We start from the raw sequence: 26,775 nt of genomic DNA, 5'->3' as shown, positions 1-26,775 counted from the left end.
TGTTCAGAGAGCATGGTGAGAAACAAATCCTTTTTCCCACTGATCTTTATGTCTCTTTCAGACATTAGTGATGATATTCCAAGGGAATCTAGTAAAATAAATCTAGTAAAATAAATTAGAGTATATATTAAATTGAGATATCTTCCATGATAAGTTAATGTTTGCAGTTTGTGTCTAAAAAAAGTGTGCTGAATCACTAAAACAGCATGAGTTTCTTACCTTCAGTCTGAGAATTCTTATTTCTTTAACATATAAGATGGGAGAACTTTCTCTACCCTTAGTCATTTTCCTCTTCTCCAGGGTAAAATTTACTGACACATAAACATAGTTAAACATCTTGAAGATATTTATTCTCAGAAAATAAAGGTGACATGGCCTAATAATTCTAAGCATTTTCAAAATTTTATCTGCACAGGAAACAGAAATAAAGATAATACGCTGAAGCTGCCACACAATAGATTTAAGGTAAGCGTAAAGAAAAAAAAAAGGTGACAGTGGAGAACACGAAGCATAAAAATAAAAGAATACAAGCAAGATCAACAAATAAACATTCTTATCAGATTTGGTTATGCCTAGAATTTAGTAGATTGAAAATATAATTTTTAGGTATCCCTTACTATACCAGGAAGTTATCATCGATTTATCATCTCAGTTATTTTGAACAGTTTGCACTTTTTCAAAAGCAACATAAAAGTCTTCATGAAACAGAAAAAAAAACATTTCTTCTAAATAGAATAACCTCTGAAATAAGTTTACAATGAAACATTTGGTAGTGTGTTAGCAAAAAGTAATGTTTTAAAGCCACACATTTTAAGATAATTTAAATAATTCCTATTTTTCAGTAGGTTTTAATAATTTAACTTAATCACTTGTTCTTCTTAAACTGAAAAGTTACCTAATAAAAGCATTCACACATGTAAGTTCCTGATATACTTTACATATTCTATTTCTTTAAATAATAATCGTAATAAGGATAAACTAGTGTATTAAGAGTGTTTGTAGAATACACAGAGGTGCCATCTTGTGGATAACGCAACCATCGGCCAGTTATTGATGCTATAAGACTTATAAAATTCTATATTCTAATATTCCTAACTGCTCAGAGAAAGTAATAATGTTCACAAGAGTTTAAAACCCGTTTAAATGCCTAAGCCCTGCCTATGAAATTATCACCTGAAGGACATATTCATTTCTTCTGAAGTTAGTATTAACCTAAACCTTATTAATATGTAGGTTGGGGAACATTGGAGGATGGTCTCTCCAGTTTAATTAGCCTCTAGTGCTGATTTGTTTTGATAATATAAATAATTAGTTTAACCACAAAATTGATGTAACAGAAAAAATTGTCAGGCAATTAAATACTGCAATGATTTCAGCTCCTGGGAAATATATAGTATGTAAGTAGAGTAATAAAACTGAAATGTACTTGGCTTGAGCTACAAAACATCTTCTACGTGATTTGTCAAAAATATTTTTATGGATTCCATTTTCTTCATATCGGAAAACATACATTAATAAACGTGTACTCAGAATAAAGCCTAAATTAATTCCTGTAGTTATCTTTCCCTTATATTAAGCTTTTACATGGCTTTAAAGTTAAAATATTTTTCTGTTCTCTGAAACCCATAAGTGTTAGCTAGTCATGGTAGTTGGAAGAATGTAGTAAAATAATGAGAGATGTAGATGAATTCATGATAAAATGTTGTTTTTGTTATTTTCCCTTTCTATGAAGTTGATTTTTTTAATCCTGAAAAAAATGTATTTTACTTTTCCACATGTGTATAATAAATAGTATACTCAAAAAAGTGATACCATCTTTTCATTTTTCTTTCTGTAGCTTTATGTTTCAACATTTTTATACTTAGAATGTTTATTTTTTTTACATTATATGTTAGATTTCTTACTAATACTATTTATGATAGTAATAAGGATTTTATGTCTTATTATCAATGTTCATACTAGATAGTTGCCGTCTTATTTTTGGCTTTAAATCATATGCATATGTAAACCAATGTTTAAGTATCAAGACTTTACAAGAGGGCATACTGCAAGTAAATCAATGAAAGGCCTTGACCATTAATATCTCCACTCATCCTAAAGAAACGCTACCAAACTATTACTAAAACTTCATAACTTCCACTCATCATTAATTTCAGATGATTACCATCCATCATCAAGAAATACAATTTTTCTGTTCTTATGTATAATCAACTACACTGGAGTGAACACACTGATTTCCAGATGTGATATATGCTATATTTATCTGGAACTTTCTTGAGTGAATAGATGTAATTGTTTGAAACCAAAATATAAATTCTGTCTTAATTAATTACAATGAATTTGAAATTAAATTAACGCATAGAGTAAAGATTATTATTATAAATCAGCATTAATTGAAAATATTTCTACTAGATTTTCCATCTCTGCTATTCATTCTCCTAAGAATTATATTATATTCCATAAATGTTCCTATATTGTACACAATTCAAACATTTATTCTTTCATATTTTATAAGTAAACTCCCTAAAAATTTTACTGATGCAATGAATAATCTTGATCATGTGTAATATTTAAGCAGAGAATTCTGTATTCTTAAAAAATCTTATTTGCTTATTTTAATACTACAAAATTAGGTCCCTTTACAAATGTATTCAGTTATTAATGAATCATGAAGGATGTGGGTATTTGACACAAGGGCCCTGCACAATACCAGGAGTATTTTTATTTCCCAGTCTTCATGGTGTCCTATATCTATGTGGAATAGCAGCACACAAACAAATCCAAAACAAAATAAGAAGTTACAATCTGTGTTTATTAAAAGAACCAGAATATACATTTATCTTAAAATGGTAATATCTATCTGTATGCTTTCTATGTGCAAGAGGGTATAATCTAAATTGGCTATTTATCTATCCCTGCTATTAAATGTTTATATTATTAAAATTTTATGTGATGTATGAAATGGAGGAGCATACTTTATTTTATAAATAATTATTTTCTCCATGAAATGTCTCCTTAGTAATTACAATGACTTAGCTTTATCATTTGTCTACCAGACATACAGTTGACATTCCCATTGTCCAAATTCATCTTTCTGATCTATCATTCAATTTTATGTCACTTTGATGGCAATGAATCTTTTTCTACACACATTTCCGTCTAAACTCCTATGTTGTTAGGCAGAAATAAATGAACAGCATCTTTCATGTTGGCCCAAAGTACATCCTGACAAATAGTCTTCTTGAATCTAGATTCTTGCACTTGACTAAGATGATTAAATTCCAAATAATACTGGGAGGGGCAATAACTGTAAGAAAAGACCACTGAGTGGCACCTGGCTGGCTCAGTAGGTAGGACATACAATTCTTGATTTTGGGGTCATGAGCTCAGGCCCCATGTTAGGTGTAGATCTTACATAAAAATAAATTAATAAGAGGTGCCTGGGTGGCTCAGTTGGTTAAGCATCCAACTTCAGCTCAGGTCAGGGTTCGTGGGTTTGAACCCTGTAATGAACTCTGTGCTGACAGCTCAGAGCCTGGATCCCTGCTTCAGATTCTGTCTCCCTCTCTCTCTGCCCCTCCCCTGCTTGTGCTCTGTCTGTCTCTCAAAAATAAATAAATAAACATTTAATTTTTTTTAATAATAAAAATAAATAAATAATCTACAAACATAAAACAAGAGGAAGGAGAAGAAGGACCACTGAGTGAGACACTATTATAAACCAAGTTAATTTACAACATTATTTTCTACTCTAAATTTTAAGAGTTTTGGGTAATAATATTTCTTATTTTTTAGTATTTTTTAAATTTTTTAAAACTTATTTTTGAGAGAGAGAACAAGTGGGGGAGGAGCAAAGAGGGAGGCACTGAATCCAAAGCAGGCTCCAGGCTCTGAGCTGTCATCACAGAGCCCAATGAGGGCTCCAACCCATAAACAGCAAGATCATGACCTAAGCTGAAGTCAGAGGATGAACCGACTGAGCCACCCAGGCGCCCCTGGGTAATATTTCTAACTTCATTATTTTGAAGACACTAAATTGACTCCTCACTTTAAATACACAAATGCCTTTAAAATGAATATATTTTACATAACAATAACATTAATTTCCTCTTCTATTTATGTAAGACTTTTGAATTTACGTAGTGTTTCATACATTGCCTCACTTAATCCCTACAACTTTTTTTTTCTTTTTTGCTGTATGTAGCATTATCATTCTTATTCTATACATGAAAGTTATTAATTTTCCAAAGTTCTCACAAATAGTAGGTGATGAAGCAAGAGTTGGAGGCTGGATCTTTGCAGCCCAAATCTAGAATTCTTGCCCCTGTATCTCACATACAAACCTGCTACTAAGATTATTCAAACGGTTAAAACAATGGTCATGAGAGTCAGAACTTGAGAGGAAATTTTGAATGTATGGTTGATGAAAGCATATTTCATAGATTTTCAACTTTTAGAACTCTGATTGAACCATACAATAAAAATAATTGTCTGTCATTGAAAATGTGAAATAGTCTTAACAACTATGCGCCCTGAATCCGTTATTCACAAAGACACGTATCAACATAAAGGCATATCAGGGCACTGTGGGTGACCTTCCTTTCCCTAAAGGTGAGGATGGATGAAAAGAATTTCTCTCACTGTCTCTCCAGGTGGTTGTACTGTTTGCATGCTGAGCTGCACAGCTTTTAAAGGGCTTGCCCTGGGATATGACTGGGCTGGATTTAGAAGGAGCCGGTCATTGAATAGCTCTGGTAATTCTTGCATCTCACAGTTATGCGGCTGACAGCTCCTTTGGTGGAGAAAGCATAGATATATTTCAAGGTGATGGTAGTTTTGTCCCTCTGGCAGCAAGCTGCTGCGACCGGCTTAGCCCATTATCCCCTTCTCCCACTGGATTTAAGCCTGGGGAGAAGTCCGGGGCTTTTGTCAGGATAGAGAGTAAGGGATGGGTAATTATTCCCTGTTCGTGCTCAGAGAGAACAGCACTATATTCTAAAGTAGCCTTCAATTACTGAAATGGGCTTGTCTATGGTTCTAGTGACTTATAAATTACCCTTTGTAAAAACCAATATTTAACATTACTATTTTGGTGATGTTACACTTTTAATGTCTCACATTTTAAGCTTCATTATACAAAACTTTGGAGATACTGTTTAACATTCAGGGAGTAAAATGCACCTCTATTTTTTTTATTAGAAGATTTAAAAGTATAGATGGCTACTGTGAGCAAATTGATTGAAAGCTCCACTGTATAGTTGTCTACACTGTAATTTTTCTCACCTTGACTTTCTTAATCTCACAGGGTAGTTCTGTAAAATCAATGTAAAGCAATTACAAAATTTACAATTCCAGATGTTATTATTGCATTAACATTTCCCTTTAATATCCATTCTGGGAAATACCTTTCATAAATATTGCCACTTCATAAATATTTAAAAAAATAAAATTTTCACAGATACCAATTAATTAATTATGTAAAATGGTCCTAGCATATTTGAGGGGCAGTATTTTCAGTTTGCTCACCTCCAGGAGCTCAACATCACTTTCATTCCCTTTTCAGCCAAAATTATAGCCAGAGATGAGCATTTCAATTTGCAGCTGACAGTTTAGGGTTAAGATATGATTCCAGGTAACAGAAGCCAATGAGAGTACACCCAGTTGATGTTTGTGACATCATCTTCCAGTCGGAGTACATAGAACAGCTGAGGTAGCGTTCAGTTTCAGCCCCAGTGCCATTATGATGGATGTTTACATCTCTTCATTGAGAGCCAATTATCTCGCTTTTGTGTGAGGCCCAAGGATCACTCATGCTGCCAGGCTGCACAGAGCACTGTTGGATCTAGCTGAACGAATTGTTTTCCCTGTCTCTGGTAAGAGCCTCTTCTGTTTTACCTTCTCTTTCAAAATAAAGGTAGATGTGTCTAACAGAGGAAACAGTGTAAGAAACTGGTGTCAGGGTCGAACAGGATTACTATCCGGTAAGCTTTTAATCAGAACAGCATTTAGCATTATTAAAAGGAAAGGTGGATTTAGCAAAATGAATTGAAAAAGAGCATGCTAACGTTTACCTGGCAAACTAATTTGCAGTAGAAAATGAATGGCAGGTAAATTCAGCTTTTCTTTAGAAAAGGAAAAGAACTGCTACTATAGGATCATTATTTTGAATATGTTTTTTAGAAGAGACATGTGGATATGGAAACCACTCTGCTCCATTTCTTTATACTTTGCTATTAGTAGCAAAGAGTAGAAGTGGTCAACCCCAAGTAGTATTGCTATCAATTTAAAATGAGTCAAAGTTTCTAATTGTTAAATGATAGTTCTTTGGGACAGTTTTCCAAGTTGTATCTATCCAGAAAAACAAAATTTACCAAGTGAGCCAAGTCTTTAGCTTCTGGAATGAAGTTGTACTACTTTGTATTTACATTTGCCATTTTTCATCTAAGAAAATGATGATAGCAAATACTTTTAAGGAACAGTGTGGGAATTATTTTTCTGGAATTAAGAGATGTTAAAATCATTGATTGCATTAAGTACTTTTGAATGTAATAGCAAAATACTGTTTTATGGATTTGTGGAACATTTAAACTCTGACAATAAAGCTTTAAATTATTCAATAATCTATTAGTAGTGATATTTACACCTGAGGATCCTTACACTATTATAACAAAACAAATTTATGTAGAGCTGTTGACTTGCTGTAGATCTAGGACACTGAATCTGACAGAGATCCTGAAACATTAGATACAATAAAAGCTTTTAATTGACTGGAAATGTGCATATGCTACGAAATGAAGAATTCAAAAACACTTTTAACTTCTCAAATATTGTCTGTGATCACAGTGTAAAGTAGCAGACCTTTGTCATTTTAGAGTGGAATGAAGTTATTTATCAAAGACACAGACACGTGTAAATAGCTGGCACTTAATTTAACACATTCTTTTATTTTAATACTATCACCATCTCTTCTAGGGTAATAAAACTTTTGACTAATGACTTATCCATCAGGCTCCAGTATACTCGTGCTTTGCAGATTTATTTTTACTCTACTTTACCATAGAATATGTCTGCCTGTGGAAGCCAGTAATTTGGATAACTCGGAATCAGGATTTGGAGGTGCTCAAGTTGTACTTCAAGACAGCAGGGATTTCTCAGCTGTGTCACACTTCTGTCTCTCCTACTAGCCCGGTCCTGTTTGGCAGTGCTTGGCATTACTGTTGCTCGAATTGTCTCTTTCAGTCAATCAGGTCTGAACAAAACTGACTTTATAGAAAATGTCAGATGTGTATTAATGGAATCAAAAGCACTGAGCCTATTGTCTCATGCAAAACAGCGTATTATCCACCAAATCTCACAAGCTTAAATTTTTCACAGGGAGGCTTAGTTTGCGTATTCTGTGAATTTCAAAATCTAAAAATGGGAATCCAAAAGTTTTGATAATGTGAATGTGAAAGCATAACGATTCACCACTTTGAAATGAATTTTTTCCCTTAAGTACTTTAAAGTAGAGTTGAATAACCCAAAGGTCCTGATTGTCATTTTCACAGGTTATCAATCTTGACTAGAGGAAAGCATTTGTTTCCTAATAATTAATTCTCTAAAAATCTATTTATATCATTCTGTCAGCAATGAAGAAAAATCTTACTCAGCCAATGAACAGTCTAGACATTTAGAATTGTACTTCCTGCTGAATGCTTCTCTTGGTATTACTGTCTGTAATGACAAATACACTGCTTTGGTAGTTAGAATCACTCATTTACTTGTTTTCCTCTGAATGACTTTGTACAACATGGATGTGCATGATATGATCTACCTGGTTGGTTAACTTTTTGACAGAAAGGTTTCGTTTTTTATTTTATTTTATTTTATTTTTTTAAAGAGAGGGCATCAATGGGATCATAGCCATTTCCCATGCCACAAACTCCCTGGGAAGAACTCTTAGTATAGGAAGCCACGGGTGGAAAACGTATGATGGTGCACATATTGCTGTGTTCCTTGTCTCCTTTTTAACATATATGTCCTTTGTCCAAGTTAAGTAATCATCTTTTTCTTTTCTTCTTCTTTTGCATTTTTCTTCTCTATATTATCTTATCCAGTTCTTTGTGGTGTACCAAGTTACATGTTAATTAAGTGACAGGTTTTGCAGGTCTTAAGAGTTGGAAACAGTGCACAGGGATAAAAGGTTTCTATTACCTTTTCTGAAGTTCTCTGCATTTCCCAGAGGCTGAAGGTGTTATATGTATTGTTTTCTTTTGAAAGTGGTTCTTCAAATTATATTATTACCTATTCCAAAGTAATATTCTTTTTTCCTCTTATATGCCTTAATCCTCTCCTGGAAATTAGTTTATTTAAGCACCTTCATTAGCTTCTTTTAATTATTGAATACATGGATACCATTTAGTTTTCTGCTTTCTTAATTCAAGTACTTGGATATATCATGAATTCTTTGCTTGTCTTAGAAGCTCTGGACCTCCATGGCCAACTTTTTAGTTACTACAAAAAATATAGTAACCATAATGTCATCTTAACTTGAATTTGTATTAGTATGCAAATGCATGGATATTTACATGTAGATTTTATGTACATGAACAGGTTTATATACACTTTAAAATGTTTAAAGTGTTTTCATGGACATAATATTCATTTTCAAAAATTGTTCTGTGATAAAGTAATTTATATTATGCTTCAAAGAAATAGAGACTAATAGTTTTTTTTTTAATATTTCTTCATTTTTGAGAGACAGAGACACAGAGCATAAGTAGGGGAGGGGGCAGAGAGAGAGGGAGACACAGAATCTGAAGCAGGCTCTAGGCTGTGAGCTATCAGCACAGAGCCCGATGTGGGACTCAAACTCATAAACAGTGAGATTATGACCTGAGCCTACGTCGGAAGCTTAACCAACTGAGCCACCCAGGTGCCTAGAGACTAATAGTTTTTAACTTGTTGCCAAAGATTACTTAGCCAGTAAATCAGTAAATGGGAAAATCAGGACTCAGAAAAGAATTTTCAAATTTAAATGTCCCCAGTCAATCAATCAATCAATCTTCCTCCCTTCCTTCCTCCAGCCTTCCAAATATCTGACTAATTATGTGGCTTGTGTGTTGCTGTAGTTGTTGTTATTGTTGTTGTTGTTTTTGGCTACTCTGTGCCAAGCAGTCATCTAGGTGCTTGGAATTTATTTATAACTGAGCTATATAAAAGTCCTTGTTTTTTTTCATGTTATATTATTTTTTAAATCTGTCAGACTCTCATCTTTAAGTTTACTAAAAATATTTAATGTATTTCAAGGTATGGCAGATATAACAACTTACTAGTAAATAAGAAACATGAGTTGTAAATGATGGATTTATTTGCATTTCTTGTGTTTCCATGTATCTTTAAGTTCTCAGGTATATTCTAACATAAAATGAACTCGTAAATACTTCACACTTGGGCATTACAGAAATTTCTATCAATTATTTTATAACTCATACTTGACTTTGAATGTGATCTCTGCAACTTTACAAAAATAAAATGACTACCTTGCAATGGATTACAAAAATCATTTGGGACAAAGTTACCTTGTATCTGTAGTTTACATTCAGGCAATATAGCTTTATATTTATCCTCTATTTTATAATAAAGTCCTTGATTATCATGATACATTGAGTATACAGTTCTTTGGTTTTAGATAGGGTTTAGATAAGAGTATAAGTAGGAGAGTGAGAAATGGATGAATTTTATTTTCTTTTAAAAAATAACAGTATTTTCCAAATGACAGCAGTTTGTGTTTGAATAAAGCAAACAAGATAACCTGAAGTTTAACATCATTTTTTTTAGTAGTTTGGAATACATTAATAGTGGTTCCCAGGATATTTGAACTAAGAGTGATATTTACTACCCATTGAATTTATTTGCAGATGCCCAGTGATTTAAAAGAAAAAAAAAAAAAGGCCTGAAATAGAACCTCCTCAGAGAAAATCAATCTGTACATAGAACCTATCCGTTGAAGATAAACCATTTTCAGATGGTATCATTTAATTAGCCACTGAGGAGTCTTATCTAGTGACATACATATAAATCGTGAAACAATTCAAAATTGCCTGCACATACCTGATTTACCACAAAATATTTTACTTTTGTAATATTGCATAATAATAAAGTTATATCCCTGGACTTAGTCCCTTTACTAATGTGCAATGTGCAATGTGCACATTGAAATGTGCAAAATGAAAGTGCAAAATTAGAATGCAATAATTAAGAGTATGAATTAGCAATATGTCAAGGGATATTAAACTGTGAATGTTTTACCAACAAGTGTTACAAGGTACCAGGTCTTGAATTTAACTAATTCTACCTAACAATATTCCAGAATTAATTTTGATAATGTTTATGATAAATTATGAATTGACATAAGACTGCATTTTTTAAATACAAAATTCTACCAAAAGCAGAAGATTGGTTGTTTGTTCTGTGATACTGATTTCACGGTGAGGAACAGAGCATGGTATAAAGATAGCTTGGTCAAAGTCTCCGTTCAGAAGTGACTCTCTACCAATATGCCATGACCTGCTGTAAAACTCTCAGAGGTGTACCATAGCATTTGAATCAATGTGAAAAATATAGTTTTGCTAAAACAGAGAATTCATATTGGTACCGCGAACTCAGATGAAATACTGAGCTGGGTGAAATTTATAATGTGGGGTGAAGCATGATACAATCTGCTGTCATTGGTAGGCTGGTGAGTTCCAACAACTTTTCTCAATTTAAATGTGTCAGACAATGATTTGGGGCGCCTGGGTGGCTCAGTCAGTTAAGCGGCCGACTTCGGCTCAGGTCATGATCTCACGGTCTGTGAGTTTGAGCCCCGCGTCGGGCTCTGTGCTGACAGCTCAGAGCCTGGAGCCTGTTTCGGATTCTGTGTCTCCCTCTCTCTGACTCTCCCCCGTTCATGCTCTCTCTCTCTCTCTGTCTCAAAAATAAATAAACGTTAAAAAAATTATAAATGTGTAAGACAATGATCAGATGAACAAACACTTCTACTCAGTAGATCAATAAATATCATAAGCCTTCAAAGACACTCTTTTGTTAGATTCTGTATTTACCTGCACTATGGTAAGATTATGGTTTCCGGGACCAGACTACCCGAGTACAATTTCTTGCCCCATCCTTTTCAGGCCTTAATTTCTTCATTTAAAAACTGAGAGAAAGAAAAGCAGCCACCTCATAAGATTTTTGTGAGAATTTCATGAGCTAATCTTTTAAGTAATGAGGTCAGTGTCTGTCATAGGGTTTGTGCTCAATCACTGTTGTCTTCTTTTAGTACTCTCATTGACACTTGCTTAGTATTTTATGCATGTGTGTGTTTTAATTGACTCGGGAGTTTCATTGAATCCAACATTTACAAACACAAAACCTTTGGGACATAATCATATTAATTACTCTTTAAAACTTGACACTGACTTCAGGAGATTTTAGTACTAGATATAGCCTTATCACTTAAAGCATGTAAGATGTCTGATATGTCATGGAAATCACAGTTTTAACATAAAAAATGAATTAAATTTAAAATGGATTAAACCACTTTTAAGAGCTTTTTCCAGCTTTAAAATTATATGATATGGGATATCATATATATAAATATGCATGTATATTTATAATACATATATACACAAATATGTGTATAATTCAAATGAAAAGTTCAATAACTTTACTTTTGCATTTTATCCTAGTTTACTCTGTCATCACCTTTTATTCCATTAGTTTTCATGAGTTGATGGGAGTTTGAAACTTGTAGTTATAAAAGGTTTTATTTGTTCTCATGTATGTAGAGATCAGCACTCTCATGCTTTCCAGTAGTTCATTGTCTCACATGGATGATGATGTGGTGATATAATTAGGCTAAAGTCCTTCTCTAGCTCATGCTGTTCTCTGGCCCTAACATCCTCTGAAAGGCAAATTAAGAGTGTTTTGATTTTAAAATCTGTATGTGTGTGTCTGTGTGGTTTGTTTGTTTTGTTTTGTTTTGTTTTGTTTTGATGGAGCATCTACCAAATGCCCAAGAGAGATCCAAGAATAAAGGATAAATTATTCTCTTCTCCACAGTTTATAATCTTGTAGAATCAAGGTGCTAATGTATGTGAAAAACCTAAAAGAACGATCATTTTACTATTTTTTTTTACTTCTAAATGGACTGCCTCATTCCACAAATTACTTAAAGCATGGGCACATAGTTATTAAGCATTAAGACATGCCAACAATGGACACAAGCACCAATGCTGGTCTTAAAGGGCTCATGGTCTAGAGGCCAACACAAACTTGAACATAAATAATTAGAACACATTGTGATAAGTTTTATATTAGCAGTAGCACAGAGTCCTGAGGTTAACACGGACAAGGAATGACTTATTTTACCTGTAAAAATCAGAAAAGTTATCCAAAAGAAGCTGTCATTTGTCTGAGTTTTTAAAAATGAGTAGGGAATTTCCCAGGTCTAGAATAGTAGAGGATATTTTAGGCAGAGGTGCCTCCAGGAAATATAAAGCCAAAATGGGAGGAGAAAGCATAGTGTGTTTATGTAAGGACCAATGTTTAGTATGACTGGAGGCAGGGATGAAGGGGAACTAAAAATGAGCACCAAAGTATCAGTACAGATGCTGTAAAAATAACCTGTAGGGACAACCTGGTCATAACTGCATAACTGTAAGCCTTGGCTGGTTAAATTGAGTGTTTTCTAAATTTAAATGCTGTGGAAGATGTGTGATAAGATACATCATTGTGATTTTGAGTAAATGTGAAATGCTTTTTGAAAGAAAAAGTAAACAAGATTACCAAAGACTATTTAAGGCAGTTTGACCCATCAAAGGAGGAAGAAGGCCAGGAAAATTCACTTCATTAAATTTCAAATAGCGTTGTTAAATTTCTCATTCTATTCATTTATTTTAAATGATGGGTAATATCCAATGGGGTGACTAATTACTCAGGAATACAGAGGAGGGTCACACATGGCAGAATTGAACAGAATATCAGGGTTTGGGAAAGAGTCCTTGAGTCAGTAATCATTCACTTTTGATGATCCTGACCAGACTTCATCTAAGGAATAGGAACTATATATTCCCGAGTGACCCAATGTTTCAGTGTTGGGCTAGGGTCAGCAGGAAGATCTAGAAGATTGAACTCCTTCTTTATAAGATGACTCAATTCATTATGGTCATTTTTGTTAATTGTTTGAACCACATTACATGGAAGCTATTTATTTAAAAATTATTTTAAAAGAAAAACAAAGCATCATTCCATTCCCTTCTTGCTCTGATTTAGGTGGCATATGATTTATGAAAAACACAAAATAGTTATGGGGAGAAGAGTGAAAGAAAGAAGTATTGAACATTAGAAAAGAGCATACACTAGTTTCACAGTTGCCCCATAACACCGTCCCAAAAACGGTTAATCTAAGTTTATTCATGTATACAATAATGGTGAGTCTCCAATATGGAGAAAGAGATGGCATCCAAGGGAAGCATAATCAGTTAGGCTTTATCTACAGCCTCCCACATCTACAATACTATAGGAACTCTGGTAGGTGGTGGAGATAACAGAGGTAAATGTGGTGTTGATGTTCAATCTGGAATACAGGTGCCATGGTGAGACACACGACACAATACTGTAAGTCACCCCAGGAAAGGTAAGACAGGTGTCTGCCTGCTTCTGGGAGAACTCCTTCCAGCTTGCTTGGATCTTCAATGTTAACTCTCAGAGCAATAGCTCGTAATGAAATGCAAGTTATAACTTTAGATTAACAAGGAGGAATGGTGTTGAAGATAAAAAAAATAGACAGGAACTATGAGGCATTAAAGAGGTGAAGATCCAAGAAAGTAAACATTTTAGAGAGAGTAGGGAGAAAAAAAGTATAATAAAAATCCATTAGCATACAAGATTGCTATAGTTAATGATAGAGTACGAAAAATAACTATAGGGAATATTGTATTCCCTTGAAGTCAAGGATTCTGCCTAATTCTTTGAATACCCATTCAAAGAAAAGCATTCAGCAGATGTTTGTTAAATGAATGCCCGAGGGAAAGAAGGAATCATAGAAGCTGCTTTTCTTCCTCCTTCTATTCTTTGGATATGCTATGTTTGAGATGCCCATTAAGAAACAAAGAAGATATACTTGGTAGTTATTAGATATATAAGACTGGAGTTGAGATATTTAGTACCCATCTTCAAATTGTTGCCATTCAAAAGCAATATGACTAAAGGACATCGACTGAAGAAGGAGCTTTAGGAAATTCTATTTAGAGCTTGTGAAGAGAAAGCTGAACTAAACAAAGGACATTCAGAATGAGATGCCTTTGATTCAGAAAATTAAATCTATACTATTAGACCTGCCTCCTGACTTCAGATCAGGAAGGCAAAAGATGGTCCTAAGGGTGGGAAATCCATATAAATCTGTATGTGGGAAGAATACATTCCTTTTTCTACTTTCCCCATAGCCTTTTTTCTTTCTCTTTTCACCTAAAACTCTTCAATATCTTTCTATTACGTGTAGGGTAATGACAATATTAATACAGTTTATAAAGGCCAACATGTTTGGTCTGTATATTTCAGCATTATATGACTTATTTTCATCTCTCTTACAATCTTCTCTGTCCCATTCTTAAGACTTACTCATGCCATTCCTTCTGGTTAGTGGGTTCCTCTGAACCTCCTTCACACACTTACCTCCTACTCATCATCATTCGAATCTCAGTTAAAGAAGTGTATCCTTGCAGAGGTTCTCCTTCACCCGTTGACCAGGTCAAATCTTCCTATTACAGGCTCTTAAAACAATATTTAACACTTGTAAGAGTTACAGTTGGAGGATTTCTTGGTTGATTAAATGATTAGTTCCATTCCTCCTCACTAGACCTTAATCTTCACGAAAGTAGTTACAGAGTCTGTTTTGAATCACCAGTGAATCTCCAGCATCAAGAATAATGTCTAGAGTAAGGATAGCAGCTCAATAAATGGTGTAGGCAAACAGAAGCTGGAAAAAAAAATGTATTAGCATCAGGGCAAATCAAAAGCACATGATTGCTAGTGAATCTTTTTTTTTTTGAAGTTTATTCTATTTATTTTGAGAGAGAGAAAGAGCATGAGTGGGGAAGAGCAGAGAGGGAGAATCCCAAGCAGGCTCCACACTGCCAGCACCGAGCTCCATGCAGGGCATCAGCTCACAAACCATGAGATCATGACCTGAGCTGAAATAAAGAGTCAGATGTCGAGGCACCTGGGTGGCTCAGTCCGTTAAGCGCCGACTTCAGCTCAGGTCATGATCTCGCGGTCTGTGGGTTCGAGCCCCGCGTCGGGCTCTGGAATGATGGCTCAGAGCCTGGAGCCTGCTTCCGGTTCTGTGTCTCCCTCTCTCTCTCTGCCCCTCCCCCGTTCATGCTCTGTCTCTCTCTGTCTCAAAAATAAATAAACGTTAAAAAAAAAATTAAAGAGTCAGATGCTTCACCAACTGAGCCACCCAGGTGTCCTCATGCTAGTGACTGTTATAGAATGAAAAACTGAATGGGCTTTCTGAGAGTATTAAAATACTTGTCTGTTTCTGCAGCCTCCTTGTTACTAATATGTGGGTGACTCCATAGCTAATTATAATATGTTAAGTAGATAACAAAATTATAGATTGTGCACTTTTGAGATATGCGCCAAACTACAAAAATACTATCAATACTTACTTGTAAATTTTGGTATAAATATAGCATACAGATAGTTGGAACATACGGAGTATTGAAGGATACAAAGAGGTGTAGACTTTGTAAAAGGTATAGATAAACCGAGTGACCATATGTAAAACTTGTACCAGGTATAACTGGTGTTACTGAAACTGGAAAGAATGTAATTGAGAATGTGGTGGTCAACCATATGAAAGGCAGCAGAAAGGCTCAAAATATAGGAACAAAGAAAACTGAACTTTAAATTGAAGGGAAGGTCACTGGTGGCCTTAAAGAAAGTAGTTTGAGATGCTAGACAGCAAGGAGTCCAGCAGGAAATTGATTTTTAGGAATTGAAACCATGTTCAAGCAATTTAGAACTGAAAAGGAATAAAGACCTTCTGGATGTAACTGTCAAGCAATAACTCCTTCATAACTGGAAAAACTTTTCTTGATGGATGGATGGATGAAATATTAGGTAACATTTACCCTTTTAAATTGGTTTTCATAACTTGTAGCAAACACATTTATAATAAATAGCTGGATACTAAATATCTAGTTATTATGTTTAAGACATCATGGTTTTTTTTGTTTTGTCTTGTTTTTTGTTTTTTGGTTTTTTTTAAAAAGCGAGATAGCCAAAAATGTAGAAAATTGTGGTGTTATTTACTCAGGAGTTAATTTATTCTCATAAAAATGATTCTGTTTCAATGGAAGCCATTTATAAGCATCTTTATAGACAATAAGCAACTCTTGCTTTGCAAGCAAATAAACAAATAAACCTTCCAACATTAAGACTTGGGCCCTCCAGAAAGCCACAAAACAATCTAAAGAAGCAGTGTTGTGCCAGGAAATATTCATGGCCTGCTAAATAGAAAAGCTCTCTTACCTGAAGACATTGGAAAAATTAACTGAAACCCCAAAAGAGAAAGATATCCAGTGGATGTGGATTAAACATCTGTATGATTCAAGAGAATACTATCCTAAAATATACAAATATGAATACAAAATATGTGTATATACATTACATATCATTACCTATATAAATATAGAGGAAACATCTGTTTTGAAAGTTGGTTATACATTGAACTACATATTCTGGTAGCTTACCAGAGCTACCATGATTCTACAATGATTATAGAATTCTTCTTAAGACATTTCTGATCCACATAGGAAAAAAAGAACACTTGATTAATTTATTTGTTCTTGTTGTTGTTAGGAAGGGCAAGACATCTTTAAATATTCTCGTCAGGAGAGAAATGATATTCCTGTTTCCAAAATAGTATGAGAAAAAAAAAGCAACAGACTTTGCCTGCTAAGTCTAGCAGCTAACACAGAAGGAGTGTGATGTACCATGGATTCAGAGAAAAGTGAGGTCAAAGGGGATTGGAAATCAGAAAAGCTGGCCACTGCACTATGCCTAGGGAATACCATGGCTGCCTCCATGTGATAGAGATGCTCAGTTAGCAAGATTTTATACTGAGGCTCTACTGAAGATGGCTGGACCTGCGAAACAAGCACAGGCACAGGGACCCAAAAGCAATGCAAAGACACTCGTGAAACCAAAATATGAGGAGGTCCCAAAAAGATGGCAAAGCATATCTGAGGTCTGAGAAGAGGGATCTAGGCAAGCAGACTGGATTCAGAGACAAGATTCTAGTTTTCAAAAAGTCCAAGGAGGCAGAGCTTCGGTGGGGAAATCTGCCTTGCTAACAGGGGACCTGGCAAACTGGGCTCCCCTTATCAGCAAGACCTCAAGCAATAGAGATTCGACGTCAGAGAAGTACCAGAATCTGGGGTGGATTTGGACCTATAGGTTGGGTTCATAGCTCTATTGATGAAGAATCGAGGCCTGACCTGAAGCTCACTATTTGGTTTAGTCATCTGATTGTAGGCGAGGGTATGAGAGGAGGGGCTAGGAGAGTGGGCTCTGAAGCCAGTTAGCTGCATATGAATTTCTGGCTTCCTCACTTACCAGTGGTATGGGCATGGGCAAAGCACTTCACCTGTCCACGTCTCAGTTGCCTCACCTGAGGGATGCTGTGAGGATCAAACAAGTCGATTTATGGCATCCATTTGACACGACACTGGCACCCAGTACATGCTGGATAACTGCTGTACCTTAGTACCATGACTAACAGGCAAACACCATGCTTCAGTACCACTGCTCCTCAAACTCATCTCTGAGAGCAGATACATGTTCCCTTTGCCTGGAGCATCTGCAGTGTCCAACCTTTTCATTCTGTATGTCTCAGTGCAGATATCATCACTGGTGGGGTATGGGGGCTCCTTCCTAGAACATTGTGGCATGGGTGAGGTGTCCCTCTTTTGTGCTCAAATGGCTCCTGCACATTCCTTATTTTCCTCGTTTTAATTGCCATTTCTTTGTATCTCCCATTAGACCCTCAGCTCCATATGTTTGGGGATTTCATGCATTTTACCTACTGCTATATCAGCAGTGCTGGCATAAAATAGAAACTCATTAAATATTGATTAAATGAATATATGGTGAGAGGCCCCAGACTTAGATCCCTTTGGAGAGCCATAATCTGAAAGGATTTCTCTGTTACAGCTTAATTTGAGAACTGGTAATTGGAGAGCCAGAATTAGAGGCTCTGAGGTCCCTTTCAGGAAGTGGCAGTGAGAGGCACCCAGGTGGCTCAGTCAGCTAAGCACCTGACTCTTTATTTAGGCTCAGGTCATGGATTTATGTTCAGGTCATGATCTCACAATTCATGGGCTTGAGCCCTATATCAGACTCCTTGCTGACAGTGCAGAGCCAGCTTGGGATTCTCTCTCTGCCCCTCCCTACCTCCTGCACATGTGCTCTTTCTCTCCCCTAAATAAATAAGTAAATAAATAAACCTTAAAAAAAAGTGAGAGTGAAAGTCACTCTTCTGTTAATCCCTGTCTGCCTCCTGCCACAATGGTTGTTAGTGTCATTGGGGGTATCTCATGTAGATCCCGAGCTGCTGTGGCAGTCACCATCATTCCCAACCTAGTTGATGTAAGCTAGCCTGGAGTCTAGACCACTGAACAACATCCCAGCACCATCAAACTGGAAGTATAGTACATGTGCTTCTGCCTGTGCTCAAATAGGCATGCCTTAGGCAAGACATTGCTCTTCTGAGTATTCAGAAATTCTTCCCAGCAATTGCACTACTAGATATTTATCCAAGGGATATGGGTGTGCTGTTTTGAAGGGGCACATGCACCCCAATGTTTATAGCAGCATTATCAACAATAGCCAAAGGATGGAAAGAGCCCAAATGTCCATCGATGGATGAATGGATAAAGATGTGGTATATATATACACACACACACACACACACACACACACACACAATGGAGTATTACTCGGCAATCAAAAAGAATGAAATCTTGCCATTTGCAACTACATGGATGGAACTAGAGGGTATTATGCTAAGCGAAATTAGTCAGAGAAAGACAAATATCACATGACTTCATTCACATGAAGACTTTAAGACACAGAACAGATGAACACAGGGAAGGGAAGCAAAAATAATATTAAAACAAGAAGGGGGACAAAATGTAAGAGACTCTTAAATGTGGAGAACAAACAGTTACTGGAGGGGTTGTGGGAGGGGCGATGGGCTAAATGGGTAAGGGGCACTAAGGAATCTACTCCTGAAATCATTGGTGCACCATGTGCTAACTTAGATATAAATAAAAAAAATAATAATTAATTAAGTTTTCTTTGGAATAAAAATGATGAACAAACTCCACCAGTGGTGCTACCTGTTGAAACCAGGTTGGGAGCTTAAAGACTGCTAGAGCCTGAAATTGAGACTTAGAAGTCAGAGGGGCTATGCTAGACTATGGTGCCTCCTTTCTTCTCCTGGGAAATTCTCACTGCATGGGGCATGTAGTAGTCTTCTGTTGCTGTGTGAATTACCACAAATGTAAATGCCTAAAACAATAGACATTATCTCACAGTCTCCAATAGGTCAGTGATACAGACACAGCTTAGATAGATCTTCGCAGAGTTTCAAGAGGTTGCAATAAAGGTGTTTATCAAGCTGTGTCCCTTTCTGGAGTTCTCTTTCAGGCCCGAGTGATGGTGGGCAGAATTCTGTTCCTTGTGACTGTGAAACTGAGGTCCCTATTTTCTTCCTGGCCATCAGCTGGAGGCTCCTCTAAGTCCCTACAGGTCGTCTCAGTTCCTTGTCGGGAGGCTCTCCCCACAGAGCAGCTTACTCCTTCAAAACCAGAAGAGTCTCTTGAGTGTGCTAAGGTGGAGTCTTATATAACAGTATAACCACGGGAGTAACATCCCATCACTTTTGCTATATTCTACTGGCTACACATAAGTCACAGGTTCTACCCATACTCAAGGGGAAGGAATTATGCAAGGACATGACTCATTAGGGACTACCTTAAGTTGTGTGTACCATAGGTTGCACATCTGGGTTCCTTTAGCAGCTGGAATGAGTACCCCTCCCTCTGCATTTCTGACAGCTCTGAGGCACCAGCAGAACCCATAAGGAGCTGGAAGGTGTGTGCATGTGTGGAGGTGGTGACTCGGCGGGGGGCGGGGGGTTGTGATTACTGTCTTTCAGAAGCCGTTGCTGGGGGGCTTTGTACAGATGGGGTTGGAAGCATAGCTAATCTTTCAGGAGTCCCCATGTCCCCACTTTTCCTCTTCTTTTAGCCTTTCAATAACCTCAAAAGACTCCAATATTTATTCTAAAGTACTTTCCCAGACAAACCAAATCAGTAAAGGTTCTGGAAACTCCTAGCCCTGTATCACATAACCTGATATCCAGAAACTGTAGGATTAAAAAAAGAAGTATGTACATGTGGAATGTGCATTAGGAGAAATAGTGAAAAAAATACTATTGCAAGGTTCCATGCCTATCCACGTGGGAACAAAGTATCAAAACTGGGCACTCTGAGAGGACTATTGAGGCTTCACTGAGTCTTTTAAACAAGAGACATGAGGCTGTTTCACACAGAAGAGAAACAGAACCTGAAACAGCATCAGCAGGTGGCAAAAAACAACTTTCTGGCTGTGAGCTGAAAGGCAGTGCTGTGTTTCTTTGCATTTCTCCTGAAGGTTCCTACAACTGGAAAGTTTTTATCACATGCTCTCTGGAGCTGGACTGGATGGGTGCAGTTACGACCACCATGCCCTGATCGCTTCTGAAAGGGAAAGTTGCCCTACGTAAGACTGAGACCCTGGAGAAAACTCAAATTTCACTCAGTGGCCCTTAAATGTTCTTCCTGAGGTCTTAGGAAACTGTGTATGAGGCCCAGCTAAAGGGAGACACTAGGGCAATTTGATGGGAGAGTAAAAAGAATGAGGTAGGCAGTGGAGCAGGGATAACCTCTGAGACACATGACTGTGACACTGCAGTCGGTCACATGGATGGCTTCTCCATTTCCTCCCCTCCCTCAGTCTGTGAGGGATGATGTGAGGACAGGGCTGGCCAAGCAGATTCAGGTGAGGCTCAGGAAGATGGATTTTGTTGCGACCAAACCAAATAACTGCTCAGACCGAAGCAAAGGGCTTGTCAGCACTGTCCGGTGACGCTGACATGCGGTTAACCACGTGCAGTTACAGCTGAGGGAGCCTTACTTGGTGGCATTTGGGTGACTGTTCGTACAGTGCTTTCCCACATCTAGTAGCCAAGCACATATAGGTTCTGGGGACAGCCTGGATCAACTGCCGCTGAAACACTCACACTGATTCCAACCGCCTTTTCCTTGTGACCCACTCTGGGGAAAATGTGAGGACCAAAATAATAATCACGGTAATGAATTATAAGCCAGTGAACAAAATAAGCATTCACAAGTCGTGTCAGTAATACGTAGAGAAATAAATGGGGGAGAAGTTATGGTCCCTGTTTGCATGAGAGTGTAGAGAACCAACTAGGAGATAGAGAGACAGACTGGGAGTTGGCAAATAGTCACTTTGTTTGCATAATAGTAAAGATCAGATCAAACAAGAATCACTCATAGATGCTAATCGGAGGGGGAGATTTTAAATGTGGAGCCAGATATTTGCATGGTTGTAATGTGACTCCCTGAGAGACTGCTTCTTAGTTGCAGGGGAGAACAAAAATAATTATAACAGTAGAAAATCGGCAACACCTTGACTGTTATTTTAATTTTTAAAATCAACAATACCAATGAGAGACAGATGGGTATGATGCGACCTCAGATTTGATTCACGGAGAACAGACTCTCTTATGTATTATTTCTGCAGGAATGCATAATCTAAAACTAATCAGAAAATATTAGACAATTCTAAAATGAGGAATATTCTATTAAAAAGAGGGCAAGGAAAATTCTGTTCTTCAAAAATTATCAGTGGCATGGAAAAACAAAGAAAGGCTCTGATATGGTCTGATACTGGGAGAGATAAAAATGCTCTGAAGAATATTTTTGGTCAATAGACGAAGTTGGAATATGGACATGTGTTATTTTGAAGTATTATGCCAATATTAAATTTACTGAAGTTGAGAATGTTACCATGGCTATAGAAGAGAATATCATTCTTAGAAATGAAAAATAAAAATATTTAGGAGTAAAAAGTCATGATGTGTGCATCTTCCTTCAAATAATGATAGAGAGAGGGAAAAGGAGGGAGAGACAGAAAGAGAAAGGGAGAGAAATTAAACAGATGATAAATAGGGCAAAGTGTTAGTAACAGCTAAATATAGGTTAAGAATGTATGACTGTTCTTTATACTATTTTTATTCTTGCTACTTTTGTGTAAATTTGAAGTTACTTTCAAATGAAAAGTTTACAGAAAAAATTATCAAGTATATATTGTTAAGTTTTAAAAAATGTAGTACAGTATATTTATTTTGCTCTCCCACTTGTTCAAAAAAGAATAAAAACACTAAGACACACACTCATTAATATGCATGAAAGTGACTGGAAAGTTACATGTAACAAGAAAATGTTATTGGCATTTGCCTCTGGGTCAGCAACTATATATCTGGATGGGAGAGAGACCTACTTTTCAACATATAATCCTTTTGCAGTGTTTGAATTAAAAAAAAAGTGGGGTGCCTGACTGGCTTAACCGGTAGAGCATATGACTCCTGATCTCAGGGTCATGAGTTTAAGTCCCATGTTGAGCATGGAGCCTACTTTAAAAAAAAAAGAAGGGGCGCCTGGGTGGCGCAGTCGGTTGTGTCCGACTTCAGCCAGGTCATGATCTCGCGGTCCGGGAGTTCGAGCCCCGCGTCAGGCTCTGGGCTGATGGCTCAGAGCCTGGAGCCTGTTTCCGATTCTGTGTCTCCCTCTCTCTCTGCCCCTCGCCTGTTCATGCTCTGTCTCTCTCTGTCCCAAAAATAAATAAACGTTGAAAAAAAAAATTAAAAAAAAAAAAAGAAAAAAACAAAAACAAAAAACCCTCACATGCACTTTTAAAATGGAAAAAAAAAGATTGTTTGATTTAATTCAGCCCTAATACATGATTGGTTTCTGTAGAATGGTCTAGGTCCTAGAAATATAATGAAAAGTTGTATTTTGAATCACATGCCTTAGAATAGCTAATGTTCTACTTGGAGAGAGAGGGATAAGATCTTTTGATCAATGAAGAAAGGTAAGAGAACTAAGATGTTATTATTAAAATGATAAACGGGGGAAAATGTGAAACTTTGGTAGTACATCTGAATCTCCCACAGATGTAACTGCACCTCAACTGAAGCCTTTCTACCTTATTTTTCTCACTATTTAAGAGGTTGAGTAACATTTTCCCACTACTTTCCAACATAAGGACATTCTAAGAATTAACGAGATCATTTAAAAATGTTTTAAAACTAATTAATTTATTCTTATTTATTCTTGAGAGAGAGAGAGAGAGAGAGAGAGCGAGCACATGAGCGCTTGAGTAGGGGAGGGGCAGAGAGACAGGGAGAGAGAGAATCCCAAGCAGCCTCCTCACTGACAGTGCTGGAACATGGGGCTTGAACCCACGAGCCATGAGATCATGACCTGAGCTGAAACCAGGAGATGGATGCTGAACCAGCTGAGCCACCCAGGCGCCCCAAGGATTGAGATCATTTTTACGGAGATTCCTGAACTTCATTTGGAGAGAATAGAAAATTAGTACAAACATATAATACTAATTGTCCTTTGTAAAACATGTTTCTTTGAAACACGGTCAAGTGCTGTAGGACCAGGAAAGAAGGAAAGGAAATAGGGAGGGAGGGAAGGAAGGAGGGAGGGAGAGAGGGAGGGAGGAAGAAATAGAAAGGAAAAAGGGGTAAGCTTTCTTACATTCTTAAGATTTTTACCAGCCCTCTGAAATTTCTGTGTAATTTGGCCTTTTACAGCAAATGTAGTCATGTTCTCTCCTCCACAGGCTTCCATTAAGGCAAATTTTCATGTTATCAAAGCCAGATTTATTGAGACATCCAGAAGGGGATAACTTTGGGACAATTACCTTGGAGTTATTCCACTGAGATCGAATCAAAGTTTTCTATGGTCTCTGACAACTCTTTTGGAACATGTCCAGTTTTAATAATGCAATTGCTGTGGAACATTTCCTAAAGGAAAAAGACAAGAACATCAGCAGACTATATAAAAACAAAGTTAAAAGATTGTGTGCAGAAAGGAAGTTCAGGGTCAAACTATAAGATTTCAAAAGCAATAAATTCTAGGTTTGAAGTTGAAACATGAGTCTTAGAGTTTCCCATGGCATCGTATATTACTGTTTGTACTGAACAATTTTTAAATGTTATTCTATAGCCTCAGAATCTCAGAATACCAGGTCTGCCAGAAATGAACATTTTAGATTTTTAAAATTAACACTATGTTTGCATAACACTTTATCTCTTTTTCTTTTTCCTGAAGGTTTTCACGTTTATTATCTCATTTGAAAGCCTTTGCTGCTGGTTCAATGGCCTTTCCCTTAAATCACTTCATCTCTCCAGTAACTCTTTCATTCATCCTGTGACTGAAAAGTACACCGTAATTGTAACCATAAATAATTCTCTGTTTTATTATTGTGCTGGATGGAATATTGATTATTGAGTATAAAGGCTTAACACTTTGAAGATGGTATACAATACAAATGTAGACCTGCTACAAAGCTCTGTCTGTGCTGCCCAGGTTTTCTACCACATTGCAGCTGTGTCTCTTCTGCAAGAGCCTTGTCACTGCTGTCCCTGAGACCATATAAGCTCAATTCAAATAAACTTCTTAATGGTGTAGAGTGCACATGGCCCATATTTGCATGCTGATACCTATTTTGCATATTTTGGTAAACTTGAAGATTATAATGCTGTAGTAAATGTTGTAGTAAAATTAACAAGACAACTATGCAAATGTATAAAACAGAACAAGGTAAAACTCAATTCCGTTGAGTTCTTTCTTTTTTTTTTTTAATTTTTTAATGTTTATTTATTTTTGAGAGGCGGGGGGAAATGGGGCAGAGAGAGAATGAGACATAGAATCTGAAGCAGGCTCCAAGCTGTCAGCACAGAGCCCAATGCAGGGCTGGAACTCACAATTGGTGAGATCATGACCTGAGCCGAAGTCGAATGCTTAACTGACTGAGCCACACAGGTGCACCTCGGTTGAATTCTTTCAATCATGGATTCTTTACAAATAGCTCACAGCATCCTCTGTGTGTTCAGACTTTTGTATTACTTGACTTTCCAGTGCACTAGCACGTGATGAGCTTTGCCAACTCTAATATTTAGGACTTGCAAACCTATGAATGGGAACTCTCTACTGGAGAAGAAAAATCATTAATACATTTTGATAATGACCTTCTAATTTTATAATGAATTCACGTGGCTTTTAAAAAGTAGAGGGAAATAACTAAACTGCAACTCAGTCATATTATTATTGCCTAAGTATTGATTTTATTAGAAATGATAACTAAGAGTGACCAAAAATTTTGCAAAATAATTCTATATATTCAAATGGCGCTGCCACAAAGCATCCCTATTTTAAGCTCACTTACACAAAATGCCAAGCCGATGGGGTACAGAGGAAGAGAACAGTAAGCTATGAAACACACTTTGATTCACAAGAAATGAAAATTATAAAAGTATTACACATGGTCATCAGATAAAACATTGCTAAGAACCGCTTATGTATTATAATCATGTGATATTGTAAATTAGGCGGGCCTTATAAAATATGGAAGAAACAAATTCCTTGTCCTTCAGGACTGCAGCATAAAATTATTTGTGAATAATTGTTATAGTTCATTTGACAACCTCCTTTTCAAAAGATAGATGTCTTGTTTTCTATCTTCCTTAATGTCGTATATCCTGATTCATGTCTTCATGAAAACTTATTATCAAGGAACTTTGAGCCTCAAAAACACTTAAAGAAAATTGGCTTTTTCTCCTAATATATAACCTCTGTACAATGTTATCTCTCCTACTTCATTTTCACAGAGACATGAATAAAGAAAAGTTAAACCTACTGTAGCAGTGGTTTTCATCTGCCTGTAATGTCTAATTAAAAGAAAAGGTTTAGGGGAGGGGCAAAGGGACAGAGAGAATGAGAGAGAGAGAGAGAGAGAAAGCGAGAGAGAGAGAGAGAGAATTTTAAGCAGACTTCACAACCAGCACGGAGCCTAACATGATGCAGGCCTTGATCCCACTGCCTTGAGTGAGATCCTGACCTGAGCTGAAATCAAGAGTCGGCTACTTAACTGACTGAGCCTCCCAGGTGTCCCTAAAAGAAAAGATTTTGATATTTTTCAAGTTGTACACATAAATGATTTTGCTTATCTTACTAGGTTAAAATATTGTAAATAATTATTTTAATGTTAAGATTATAACTAAGATTTATATAATGTTTACACTGTGCCAGGCACTGTGTTAAGCACTTCACAGGTACTTTTTCCTTAACTGCTCAACAATCCTTAGTGTTGAAAATGATTTATTATCACAATTTTATTGATAAGCAAACCTAGGATTAGTTAGGAGGGTAACATTGCTAGAGACTGTCAGAAATAGAAAGCAAACTAAAAGTTGTTTACATATCTCCAGAACTTGTATCCACACTGTTTATTAAATAAATTGCCATTTTGTTCATTTGTATGTGTTTATGTATATGTATGGTGTTTTCTACATTCCTATCATGTTTACATTAAACTACATAC

The 26,775-nt window shown here is 36.5% G+C and overlaps 1 protein-coding gene across 1 annotated transcript in view; it reads left to right on the top strand.

The window, feature by feature from the left end:
* Positions 1 to 5,381: 5,381 nt before the first annotated feature.
* MGAT4C (MGAT4 family member C) overlaps positions 5,382 to 26,775 on the top strand; it is a 227,911-nt gene continuing 206,517 nt past the window's right edge. Inside the window, exon 1 of the mRNA XM_043561810.1 lies at positions 5,382 to 5,873. The gene's annotated coding sequence lies outside the window, so the exon portion shown is untranslated. The remainder of the gene's footprint in view (positions 5,874 to 26,775) is intronic.

This window comes from Prionailurus bengalensis, chromosome B4 (assembly GCF_016509475.1).
Source record: "Prionailurus bengalensis isolate Pbe53 chromosome B4, Fcat_Pben_1.1_paternal_pri, whole genome shotgun sequence".
Classification (NCBI taxonomy): Eukaryota; Metazoa; Chordata; class Mammalia; order Carnivora; family Felidae; genus Prionailurus; species Prionailurus bengalensis.
This window is presented reverse-complemented; position numbering and strand designations above follow the sequence as displayed.